This window comes from Nerophis ophidion, linkage group LG01 (genome assembly GCF_033978795.1).
Source record: "Nerophis ophidion isolate RoL-2023_Sa linkage group LG01, RoL_Noph_v1.0, whole genome shotgun sequence".
NCBI classification, from domain to species: domain Eukaryota; kingdom Metazoa; phylum Chordata; class Actinopteri; order Syngnathiformes; family Syngnathidae; genus Nerophis; species Nerophis ophidion.
Genome location: NC_084611.1, coordinates 81,707,998 through 81,721,818, shown reverse-complemented (window position 1 = coordinate 81,721,818; position 13,821 = coordinate 81,707,998). Strand labels below are relative to the sequence as shown.

The following is a 13,821-nucleotide window of genomic DNA, read 5'->3' as shown; positions in this document are numbered from 1 at the left end:
ATTCTTCGCGCGTCGGCTGAACGCAAAAGAGACGTTGCCATGGAGACGAGGGTTTTCTTACGTGCCTGGCTGCAGTCACATTGCGACACCTGTCCGTCGGTAACAACAGTCCCCGATAATCTGGACCAATTCAAACCGTTATTTGTTTTTTTTTATTTTTTAATTTGCATTTCCTCACACTACATATGACGCCGAATATCACTCCGGGAGCCGTCACTTTTTTGCGCTCGCTATCCTGGTACTTTCCCGGCTATTATCCGTCGACCGCCGTGTTGCTGTAGGGAGGAAAAGCGGAGCGACACACGTTGCGGAAATAACATTATTCTTCGCGCGTCGGCTGAACGCAAAAGAGACGTTGCCATGGAGACGAGGGTTTTCTTACGTGCCTGGCTGCAGTCACTTTGCAACACCTGTCCGTCGGTGATAACAGTCCCCGATTATCTGGACCAATTCAAAACGTTATTTGTTTTTGTTTAATTTGCATTGCCTCACACGACATATGACGCCGAATATCACTCCGGGAGCCGTCACTTTTTTGCGCTCGCTATCCTGGTACTTTCCCGGTTTTTATCCGTCGATTGCTGTGTTGCTGTAGGGAGGAAACATGGAGCGACACATGTTGCGGAAATAACATTATTCTTCGCGCGTCGGCTGAATGCAAAAGAGACGTTGCCATGGAGACGAGGGTTTTCTTACGTGCCTGGCTGCAGTCACATTGCGACACCTGTCCGTCGGTAACAACAGTCCCCGATAATCTGGACCAATTCAAAACGTTATTTGTTTTTTTTTATTCTTTAATTTGCATTTCCTCACACTACATATGACGCCGAATATCAGTCTGGGAGCTGTCACTTTTTTGCGCTCGCTATCCTGGTACTTTCCCGGTTTTTATCCGTCGATTGCTGTGTTGCTGTAGGGAGGAAACATGGAGCGACACATGTTGCGGAAATAACATTATTCTTCGCGCGTCGGCTGAACGCAAAAGAGACGTTGCCATGGAGACGAGGGTTTTCTTACGTGCCTGGCTGCAGTCACATTGCGACACCTGTCCGTCGATAACAACAGTCCCCGATAATCTGGACCAATTCAAAACGTTATTTGTTTTTTTTTATTCTTTAATTTGCCATGCCTCACACTACATATGACGCCGAATATCAGTCTGGGAGCTGTCACTTTTTTGCGCTCGCTATCCTGGTACTTTCCCGGCTGTTATCCGTCGACCGCCGTGTTGCTGTAGGGAGGAAAAGCGGAGGGACACACGTTGCGGAAATAACATTATTCTTCGCGCGTCGGCTGAACGCAAAAGAGACGTTGCCATGGAGACGAGGGTTTTCTTACGTGCCTGGCTGCAGTCACATTGCAACACCTGTCCGTCGGTGATAACAGTCCCTGATTATCTGGACCAATTCAAACCGTTATTTATTTATTTTTTTTATTGTTTAATTTGCAATGCCTCACACTACATATGATGCCGAATATCACTCCGGGAGCCGTCACTTTTTTGCGCTCGCTATCCTGGTACTTTCCCGGCTATTATCCGTCGACCGCCGTGTTGCCGTAGGGAGGAAAAGCGGAGCCACACACGTTGCGGAAATAATATTATTCTCCGCGCGTCGGCTAAATACAAATATATTCCACAACCCCAAACATGTCTTTTTCAAAGCATTATTTGGATAATTATTGATACATTTTTTGACTTATTTAAGCCTGCAAACATATTAAACATTTTCCAACTTACTAAAGCAGGGATGTCAAACTCATTTTTTTTATTATTTTTTTTTTAATTGAAAATGTATTCAATCCAACAAAAAAATACACAGCAATACCATATCAATGATATCCAATTCCAAAACCAAACCCGACCCAGCAACACTCAGAACAGCAACAATAATCACAGCAATTAAGAGGAGACACAAACACGACACAGAACAAACCAAAAGTAGCGAAACAAAATAGAATATTATCAACAACAGTATCAATACCAGTAACAATTCCAACAAAGCAGTGATTAAAAATCCATCATTGACATTATCATTAGACATTTATAAAAAATAAAGAAATAGAATAAAATATGAAAAATAGTGTCACAGTGGCTTACACTTGCATCACATCTCATTAGCTTGACAACACACTGTGTCCAATGTTTTCACAAAGATAAATTTGGTTAATTTAATAGTCAAACTAATTTTAGATCGGGGGGCCGCATGGAGGAAAAATCTACTCCCAAGTGGGACGGACTGGTAAAATCACAGCACGAAAACTTAAAAATAAGACATCTTCAGATTGTTTTCTTTGTTTAAAAGTAGAACAAGCACATTCTGAGTTTGTATAAGACATAATGTTGTTGTTGTTTTTTACAACTACCTGTTGCGGTTAATAGTATATGTACTTTATTTGTTGTTATTTATATTTTCTGAATAAATTATGTGATAATGTTCATCAGTCAACTCATCGGTGTTAATTTTCAATCTATCAGGATAAAAAAATTATATCAAAATTAGAGATGTCCGATAATGGCTTTTTTGCCGATATCCGATATTCCGATATTGTCCAACTCTTAATTACCGTTTCCGGTATCAACCGTTACCGATATATACAGTCGTGGAATTAACACATTATTATGCCTGATTTTGTTGTGATGCCCCGCTGGATGCATTAAACAATGTAACAAGGTTTTCCAAAACAAATCAACTCAAGTTATGGAAAAAAAAATGCCAACATGGCACTGCCATATTTATTATTGAAGTCACAAAGTGCATCATTTTTTTTTAACATGCCTCAAAACAGCAGCTTGGAATTTGGGACAAGCTCTCCCTGAGAGAGCATGAGGAGGTTGAGTTGGGGGGGCGTGGTAAGGGGTTGTATATTGTAGTGTGCCGGAAGAGTTAGTGCTGCAAGGGGATCTAGGTGTTTGTTCTGTTGTGTTACGGTGCGGATGTTCTCCCGAAATGTGTTTATCATTCTTGTTTGGTGTGGGTTCACAGTGTGGCGCATATTTGTAACAGTGTTAAAGTTGTTTATACGGCCACTCTCAGTGTGACCTGTATGGCTGTTAACCAAGTATGCCTTGCATTCGCTTGTGTGTGTGAGAAAAGCCGTAGATATCATGTGACTGGGCCGGCACGCAAAGGCAGTGCCTTTAAGGTTCAATCGCGCTCTGTACTTCTCCCTACGTCCGTGTACACAGCGGGGTTTAAAAAGTCGTTCATTTTACTTTCTGATACCTATACCGATAACTTTGAAACCGATACCTATAATTTCCGATAATTTCCGATATTACATTTTAAAGCATTTATCGGCCGATAATATCGGTAGCCCGCCCACCTCAACCTCCTCATGCTCTCTCAGGGAGAGCTTGTCTCAAATTCCAAGCTGGTGTTTTGAGGCATGTTAAAAAAAAATAATGCTCTTTGTGACTTCAATAATAAATATGGCAGTGCCATCTTGGTAGCCCGATATCATCTGACATCTCTAGTTCAAATGTTAATGCGTGGATCTGATAATGTATTTATAGTAGTTACAGTTCTTCTATATAACAGGAGCATGCCTGTGGTTTTAGGAATTTCCAGCGAAACGATTTGTCTCACAAGTTTTGAACTGAACTCGGAAGCCGGTATGATGTAAGTCCCGGGCTGGACTTGGCCCCTGCCGTATGATAACCGAGAAGGTTTACAAAAAAAAATGATTGAAAAATTACTCTGGAGACTTGTGGTTATGTCAAAATCAATAAAAACTAGAAAACCAATCCTCCCCGGTATTGTAGCCCGGAAGAGTTAGGGCTGCATGGGATTCTGGGTATTTATTCTGTTGTGTTTATGTTGTGTTACGGTGCGGATGTTCTCCCAAAATGTGTTTATCTTTCTTGTTTGGTGTGGTTTCACAGTGTGGCACATATTTGTAACAGTGTTAAATTTGTTTATACGGCCACCCTCAGTGTGACCTGTATGGCTGTTGATCAACTATGTCTTGCAGTCGCTTACTACGTCTAAAGGAGCTAAATACAACATGTGGATGGGCTGGCACGCTGTTAGTACAGGTTATAGAGGACAGTAAAGGCAGTGCCTCCACGGTGCCCCCTTAATATTGTTGTTTGGGTGTAATTTGGGAGAATGTTTACCCCTGGAAGGGTACTGAAAATTGGGAGTTTCCCAGAAAAATCAAGGGCATATGGTTTCATGCTGAAAAGCGACGTTCATATAAAACTCGCGGGCCACACCAACAATACATTTTCACATCAAGGTGCGGGCCGCAAAATAACGCCGCGTGTTTGAGATCCCTGATTTAACAGATTATTTCTATTGCCATTATGTCCTGTGGGGAAAATGTTTTCCCAAACCAAGCGAAAATGAGTTTCCGGGTGTTGTTGCTATTTTGGTCCTGTGTCCATTCAAGTGGCAAACTCTTTAGCAGCGGGTTAGCTGACTGAACTGCCTGTGTTGAGGCAGGTCAAATGCTTTTTTTTTTGAGACGATAACAAGCTATTTTTTTAGAGCCAGAGTACACTTTTATTTTGAAAAGAAACACTGAAGACGAAGGGTGGACATTTGCTGTACAATTTAGTGTTGAGTTGACCGCAATGTAAAACACTGCAGTATCATGCATGTAGCATACAGTTTTTAACAATTCCAGGCCTCTTTACAGACCAGTGGAGGTTTTGAAGTAAGCTGATCCGAGGCACACCAGCGGGTTCTCATTACAAGCGAGTGCGGAAACGAGACACAGCTTAGTGGTCCATTTGTAGACCACGTTTGACCCCCGTCGCCCTCCCCCTTACGAAGTCGAGAGGCTCAACGACTGTCACAAACAATTAGACAGGCTGCAGCTTTTTTTTTTTAAACTCCAACGTTCCCGTTGGAAATAACCAAACTAGTCTGTTCCGGGGTCAAATTGTACCCAACCTGAAACTTTGAGCATATAGGTCATGTTTTAAGACACGTTTAAACGTTTGTAAAGGTCTTGCGAGTGTAAAAAGAAGATTTTAAAACTTTTCTTGACTGAGCTCCATTTTGAATGCCAACTGTGAACCATCGCACAGTCCAGCACTTTAATGAGCTTGTTAGCTTCAATTAGTCCCTTCTTGCTGACATCTAGGACTGTGGAATTCATCTCTACTCCAGACTCCTGTGTACAATATGGCGGATCTTGTCTGATTGAGTCAGTCGAGTTCCAAAACGGAAAAACTAAAGATGTCTTTCAGTTCATTAACTTTTGTACTTTCACTTCAGGTCTCTGCTTTTTGCAGATGATGTGGTCCTGATGGCTTCATCTGACCGGGATCTTCAGCTCTCGCTGGATCGGTTCGCAGCCGAGTGTGAAGCGACCGGGAATGAGAATCAGCACCTCCAAGTCCGAGTCCATGGTTCTCGCCCGGAAAAGGGTGGAATGCCATCTCCGGGTTGGGGAGGAGACCCTGCCCCAAGTGGAGGAGTTCAAGTACCTAGGAGTCTTGTTCACGAGTGAGGGAAGAGTGGATCGTGAGATCGACAGGCGGATCGTTGCGGCGTCTTCAGTAATGCGGACGTTGTACTGATCCGTTGTGGTGAAGAAGGAGCTGAGCCGGAAGGCAAAGCTCTCAATTTACCGGTCGATCTACATTCCCATCCTCACCTATGGTCATGAGCTTTGGGTCATGACCGAAAGGATAAGATCACGGGTACAAGCGGCCGAAATGAGTTTCCTCCGCCGTGTGGCGGGGCTCTCCCTTAGAGATAGGGTGAGAAGCTCTGCCATCCGGGAGGAACTCAAAGTAAAGCCGCTGTTCCTTCACATCGAGAGGAGCCAGATGAGGTGGTTCGGGCATCTGGTCAGGACACCTAGGGAGGTGTTTAGGGCACGTCCAACCGGTAGGAGGCCACGGGGAAGACCCAGGACACGTTGGGAAGACTATGTCTCCCGGCTGGCCTGGGAACGCCTCGGGATCCCCCGGGAAGAGCTAGACGAAGTGGCTGGGGAGAGGGAAGTCTGGGTTTCCCTGCTTAGGCTGTTGCCCCCGCGACTCGACCTCGGATAAGCGGAAGATGATGGATGGATGGATGGACTTTCACTTCAGTCGTTAGACCATGTACTAGGGATGTGTGTTGTTCACATATGTATATATAATCGTGTGTATATGTGCATATTTATGTATATGTGTGTATATAATAATAATAATAATTATGGATTAGATTGATATCGCGCTTTTCTATTATTAGATACTCAAAGCGCTCACAGAGAAGTGGGAACCCATCATTCATTCACACCTGGTGGTGGTAAGCTACATTTGCAGCCACAGCTGCCTTGGGGTAGACTGACGGAAGCGTGGCTGCCAGTTTGTGCCTACGGCCCCTCCGACCACCACCAATCATTCATTCATCATTCATTCACCAGTGTGAGCGGCACCGGGGGCAAGTATGAAGTGTCCTGCCCAAGGACACAACAGCAGCGATTTGGATGTCAATAGGTGGGAAGCGAACCTGCAACCCTCAGGTTTCTGGTACGGCCGCTCTACCCACTACGCCAGGGGGGTCAAACTCAAATACAGAGTGGGCCAAAATTTAAAACTGAACAAAGCCGCGGGCCAAGGTTGAACAAATTAACCTTTTAATAGGGACCCAAACAAGTTTTGTAATGAATATTGAACAAGCAAGGCTTAAATAGGGGCAGCACGGTGGAACAGGGGTTAGTGCATCCGCCTCACAATACGAAGGTCCTGAGTAATCCTGGGTTCAATCCCGGGCTCGGGATCTTTCTGTGTGGAGTTTGCATGTTCTCCCCGGGACTGCGTGGGTTCCCTCCGGGTATTCGGGCTTCCTCCCATGGAACAGGCAGAGCTTATATAACGTAATAGTGCAAAATCAACTTTCAAAAACATCAGTGGTATATTAAATACAATTTAATTAAAAAAATAAGGCCTCTTTTCTATTTGCAGCCTTCTGAGGTAAATATCAACATTAACTTTTTCCACAGGCTAATACAGGGGTGGGCAAACTTTTTGACTCGCGGGCCACAATGGGTTTTAAAATTTGTCAGAGGGGCCGGGCCAGGTGCATTTGGAGGGAGTGTTTGGGCCGGATATACTAAAGCCTTAAATGTAGTGTGTGCAAACCTCATAGCACAGTAAGAACACTACAACCCAATTTATTAACTGTCTTTCAAATGTGAAAAATAGCCCTTATCACTTAATAAATTTGTCTCAAGGAATATGCAAGATATGGCATTTACATACTATTTCGCAGATACTGTGAGGAGGAAATGTAAATAGATTAAAATAACATACGCACTGTGATTTATTAAGATTGCGTCTGTTTTTAATAAGTTTCAATCGAAGGTGCAAAGTTAATGAAATCAACATTTATTGAAAAACGGAATCACTTTCAACATTCAAAACATATTATTACACAACGAAATACTTCTTCAGTGAAGAAGTATTTTGTTGTCCACTCCTTATTAAACACTCGGCATTCGCTGTCCACTTTCCTTCTCTTTGGTCCGCTCATTTTTACAGAAGGGCTTAATGGTGACGTGAAACGAAGTGAAAATTAAAGTGAAATAAAGAGAAATACGTGCCACTCCAACAACGGTCAATGTGTTTTGAGTGCGCCATCTATTGGGGAAACGTGGGCATTGCAAGGGAAAGGGGAAAAAAAGGAGGTTTTTACTATAATTTAGACAAGTTCGGCGGGCCGGATTAAAAAGCCTTACGGGCCGTATGTGGCCCGCGGGCCGTAGTTTGCCCATTCTGGGCTAATAAATTCAAAAATAAAATAAAAATGAGGTGGGCAGGGTTTGGTAGTAGCAGGGGGTTTATATTGTAGCGTTCTGGAAGAGTTAGTGCTGCAAGGGATTCTTGGTATTTGTTCTGTTGTGTTTATGTTGTGTTACGGTGCGGGTGTTCTCCCGAAATGTGTTTAGTCATTCTTGTTTGGTGTGGGTTCACAGTGTGGCGCATATTTGTAACAATGTTAAAGTTTTTTATACGGCCACCCTCAGCGTGACCTGCATGGCTGTTGACCAAGTATGTGTGTGTGAAAGCCGCATATATTATGTGACTTGGCCAGCACGCTGTTTATATGGAGGAAAAGAGGACGTGACGACATGTTGTAGAGGACGCTAAAGGCAGTGCCTTTAAGGCACGCTCCCAATATTGTTGTCCGGGTGAAAATCGGGAGAATGGTTGCCCAGGGAGATTTTCGGGAAGGGCACTAAACTGCAGGAGTCTCCTGGGAAAATCGGGAGGGTTGGCAAGTATGAGTATTAGCGGTGAATGTGGTGTTACCGGCGGGCCAGCTCTAATGTTAATTTGATATTGCCTCAAGGGCCAAATTAAATTAAACGACGGGTCAAATTGGGCCCGTGGGCCAGAGTTTGACACCCATGCACTACGCCATGCCGCCCTGAATATATATATATGTATGTATGTATGTATGTATGTATGTGTGTGGATATCTCACTGGGCTGTATATCTAAAACTTAATTGTAGACTTTCAAACATATATAATCTTTAAAAAAATATACAAACACACTATCATCTCTAATCCAATACCAATTTTAGCCAGTTTAAAGCATCTTTGTGGAAAGGAACTTAGGACAATTTGACTTTTGTAGTTATCTCACTCAAAAAGTGGTTTAAAACTGGAAATAATTGGAACTAATATAAATAGAAATAATCAGTCCCAGGGTCAAGCTGTGGCCTTTTCTAAGTGCTATATTATTTACGGGTACAGACAGTATTTGAAGTCACATGTGTTTGTCATTGTGTTGTAAACAAACAAGATAAAGCCAGCAGAAAGTTGTCCAGACAAGCACATCCTTATGTTGGCCCTCGACCTTTGACCCTGACCAACGCTGCTCGTCTCACACTGTGACGGCTTCTCAAGTATATTTTACAACTTCTTAGAGCAAAGTACGCACAGTGACCGCCACGTGATCTGCACCCCATACAGAGAAGACCTTCACAAATGAGTCTTGGTGGACACGAGCCAGCAGAGCAACAATGCACTCTTCCTTCAATGATCCTTAATGTGATTGTTGCACTCTTTAAATTAACGAGATCAATACTTGTTTAAGAAACATCAACGTACTTGATGAAGATTTCCTTGTAGTTCATAGAAAAGGAAAAACAACACAGTGATTATTATTCTTGGAATTGTTTGCTCGTGCATCTTATAATAATGTGACCAAAGTAATCGTACAGTCAAGTATTTCAACATTTTATTACTTAGGAATTATGAAAACATATTTTACAAATTTATTTTTTACAAAATTATAAACTTCTAATTTTTTTTGTTTAAATATCATGTTGGATTAGAAAAAATGGAGATACATGCATGTCATTATTGAGAAAAATGTTAATGTTTAAAAAATATATATTGCTTTAGTAAAAAAAATGGAAAAACATTTTTTATTGAAAAAAAAAGAAAAACCTCACGAGAAAAAATAACTTTTTAGTTATCATTTAAAATAGTTGTTTATATATATATATATATATATATATATATATATATATATATATATATATATATATATATATATATATATATATGTATATATATATATATATATATATATATATACATATGTATATATATATATATGTATATATATATATATATATATGTATATATATATATATATATATATATATATATATCAATTATATATCTTAATAAAAAGAATGATGCATGCTTGTCTATGTTATTTACAGTATTTTTATGTAAACAATTATTTTAGATTTCTTGGAAAAGTAGCGCATTTTAAAAACAACAATATAAAACTCTCAAAAATGTGTTGCTTATTATCTTAAATTATTATTAACATATAAATGTATTTTTTTAGATATATTTTTGAGTAAAATTTATTATCATTGTTGTTATTCAAAACCATTAAAACACTTGCTTTTGTTTTCACAAACTTTACAGATACAAGCTACTCATTATTTAATATATTTTAAAAAAGTAATTTCTTATGTTTTCTTAAAAAAATTGAACATTAGTCAAGTGTGAAAAGCTAAAACTTACCAACTTTTGAAATGTATACGTGTCATTATTATATAGAATCATTGCTATATGAATAGATACACTTGTTTATAAAATTATTATCGTAATAAAACACGTTTAGTTTGATTGTAAAAATTACAATTATTTATTAAAATATAGAAAGTAAATTCACACAATTTGCAGACATGCTGTCATTCAGTCATTATTTATAATTGTAACTTGTTTTAAATAGTAAAAAAAAGTGAATAAAGAGGAAAACAGATCTGGAGTGTCATGCTTGTCATTGAATGAAATTGGCAACAAAACATTTGTTCTAAAAAATAAAAAATAAAATAGTTCGCCAGATTTAAGTATTAAAAAAAAGTACTGGGACGGCGTGGCGCGGTGGTGGAGTGTCCGTGCGCAACCGGAGGGTCCCTGGTTCAATTCCCACCTAGTACCAACCTCGTCACGTCCGTTCACCCTTGCTCCTGATGGGTGCTGGTTAGCGCCTTGCATGGCAGCTCCCTCCATCTGTGTGTGTGAATGGGTAAATGTGGAAGTAGTGTCAGAGCGCTTTGAGTACCTTCAAGGTAGAAAAGCGCTATACAAGTACAACCCATTTATTATTTACTTTAGAAAATTAAAAAGCGCATCGCGGATTTTGAAGTACTATTGAGTACATTAAAGGCCTACTGAAGTGAGATTTTCTTATTTAAACGGGGATTGCAGGTCCGTTCTGTGTGTCACACTTGATCATTTCGCGATATTGCCATATTTTTGCTGAAAGGATTTAGTAGAGAACATCGACGATAAAGTTCGCAACTTTAGGTCGCTAATAAAAAAAGCCTTGCCTTTACCGGAAGTAGCAGACGATGTGCACGTGACGTCACGTGTTGAAGGGCTCCTCACATCCTCGCATTGTTTATAATCATAGCCACCAGCAGCTATGGTATTCGGACCGAGAAAGCGACAATTTCCCCATTAATTTGAGCGAGGATGAAAGATTCGTGGATGAGGAAATTTAGAGTAAAGGCCTAGAAAAAAAAGAAAAAAGGCTAGGGCAGTGGGAATGATTCAGATGTTTTAGACACATTTACTGGGGTAATTCTGGGAAATCCCTTATCTGCCTATTGTGTTGCGAGTGTTTTAGTGAATTAAATAGTCGAGGGGTGTGGCCACGGGTGTTTTGACGCCAGAGTCTCTGAGAGAAGTCACGGCACCTGCAGGAGGACGCTGGCTCCGCTGATCTCCGGTAAGAGGCGACTTATTTCCACAATTTTCTCACTGAAACCTGCCGGTTGACAAGTGGTCGGGATCTATGTTCGCTTGACCGCTCTGATCCATGGTACAGCTTCACCTTAGGGAAATTTAAACAAGGAAACACCGTGTGTTTGTGTGGCTAAAGGCTAAAAGCTTCCCACCTCCATCTTTCTACATTGACTTCTCCATTATTAATTGAACAAATTGCAAAAGATTCAGCAACACAGATGTCCAAAATACTGAGTAATTGCGCGATGAAAAGAGACGACTTTTAGCCGTAAGTGGTGCTGGGCTAATATGTCCCCTTCAACCAATTACGTCACAAACACGCGTCATCATTCCGCGACGTTTTCAACAGGAAATCCCACAGGAAATTTAAAATTGTAATTTAGTAAACTAAACTGGACGTATTGGCTTGTGTTGCAATGTTAATATTTCATCATTGATACATAAACTATCAGACTGCGTGGTCGGTAGTAGTGGGTTTCAGTAGGCCTTTGAGATTTGAGTAACAATGTCATTTTTCTGTTTCAATGACATTGGTTTTAGCATGTATGCCATGTTTTAAGAGCATAGGAAGTGTTTGGAATTATGTGTGGAGAGCTTCCTAAAACTATGAATGAATATAAAAATAAAATAGTCTTCCTTCCCCGTGAAAATTCAACTACCACAGGAGGTATGAAACGTAGCGTAAGTGAGGGAATACAGTACAAAGTATTTGTAACATTCCACTTGTAATGGTTAGAAAAGTTCTGTACTGCATTATTGTACTCTGTAAATATTTGCAAACATGTTGAAATAACGAGCTCCTTAAGGGTTGGCGGAAAAGCCGATGATTGATACATACTACAAGTAGTAGTATGCAGCAGAAGCAGCACTTAGCCAAAAGTCATGGGTCATTTACTTTTTGACAGTTTGTGTTGGCAAATATAAATTGCACATACATCCTTTCATCACAGGAATGTTTTTTGGGGGGTTGTCCCCACCGCCCCACCCAACCCCCCCCGCCACAACTTAATTTTAGTGCAGCAAGTGACCCGCGGTGACCTGTGGAATACCAGACACTGACTCACTTAGAAGTAAGGCTGTGGTGTTCATTCACACGTTCTTCATTCATATATAAGACACAACTGGAAAACGTCATTTACCCATAAAAAGGTCAATTATCGTTCCGTATGCCGTCTTGGGTACCGTAGAAGCAAACATTGTGCGGGAGAAACAAGTCTGTTTGCCCACGTCAAAATTCGTCACAATCGAGTCCCGCGCTTTGATGACCTGTTCTCAGTGACGAATAGCTCTTAAAGGGGAACCGCACTTTTTGGGGGGAATTTTGCTTATCTTTCACAACAAACAAGAACACATATGTCTTTTTTAAAGACCCCCCGCGACTCCGAGCGGGACAAGCAGTAGAAAATGGATTGATGAATGGATAAAGATACTAAAACACACTTAGAAGATGTGACTATCAATCAATCAATCAATCAATGTTTACTTATATAGCCCTAAATCACTAGTGTCTCAAAGGGCTGCACAAACCACCACGACATCCTCGGTAGGCCCACATAAGGGCAAGGAAAACTCACACCCAGTGGGACGTCGGTGACAATGATGACTATGAGAACCTTGGAGAAGAGGAAAGCAATGGATGTCGAGCGGGTCTAACATGATACTGTGAAAGTTCAATCCACAATGGATACAACACAGTCGCGAGAGTCCAGTCCAAAGCGGATCCAACACAGCAGCGAGAGTCCCATTCACAGCGGAGCCAGCAGGAAACCATCCCAAGCGGAGGCGGATCAGCAGCGCAGAGATGTCCCCAGCCGATACACAGGCAAGCAGTACATGGCCACCGGATCGGACCGGACCCCCTCCACAAGGGAGAGTGGGACATAGGAGAAAAAGAAAACAAACGGCAGATCAACTGGTCTAAAAAGGGAGTCTATTTAAAGGCTAGAGTATACAAATGAGTTTTAAGGTGAGACTTAAATGCTTCTACTGAGGTAGCATCTCGAACTGTTACCGGGAGGGCATTCCAGAGTACTGGAGCCCGAACGGAAAACGCTCTATAGCCCGCAGACTTTTTTTGGGCTTTGGGAATCACTAATAAGCCGGAGTCCTTTGAACGCAGATTTCTTGCCGGGACATATGGTACAATACAATCGGCAAGATAGGCTGGAGCTAGACCGTGTAGTATTTTATACGTAAGTAGTAAAACCTTAAAGTCACATCTTAAGTGCACAGGAAGCCAGTGCAGGTGAGCCAGTACAGGCGTAATGTGATCAAACTTTCTTGTTCTTGTCAAAAGTCTAGCAGCCGCATTTTGTACCAACTGTAATCTTTTAATGCTAGACATGGGGAGACCCGAAAATAATACGTTTCAGTAATCGAGGCGGGACGTAACAAACGCATGGATAATGACTAATGGAAGTCACCGTTGTAGCCTTCAAACCCTCTATAACATGGGTGTCAAACTCTGGCCCGCGATTTGGCCCGCTGTGTAATTTAATTCGGCCCTTGAGGCAATATCAAACATTACAACTGGCCCGCCGTTATTACACAGCAGCGGTGCCGCTGTAACACCGCAATTTCTCACACTTGCCAATCC

At 41.4% G+C, this 13,821-nt stretch overlaps 1 long non-coding RNA gene across 1 annotated transcript in view; it reads left to right on the top strand.

The window, feature by feature from the left end:
* The window catches only part of LOC133540651 (uncharacterized), a 39,912-nt gene extending 33,812 nt beyond the window's left edge, over positions 1-6,100 (top strand). The window contains exon 5 of the long non-coding RNA XR_009803692.1: positions 5,226-6,100. This is a non-coding gene — a long non-coding RNA (uncharacterized LOC133540651). The remainder of the gene's footprint in view (positions 1-5,225) is intronic.
* Positions 6,101-13,821: the final 7,721 nt, after the last annotated feature.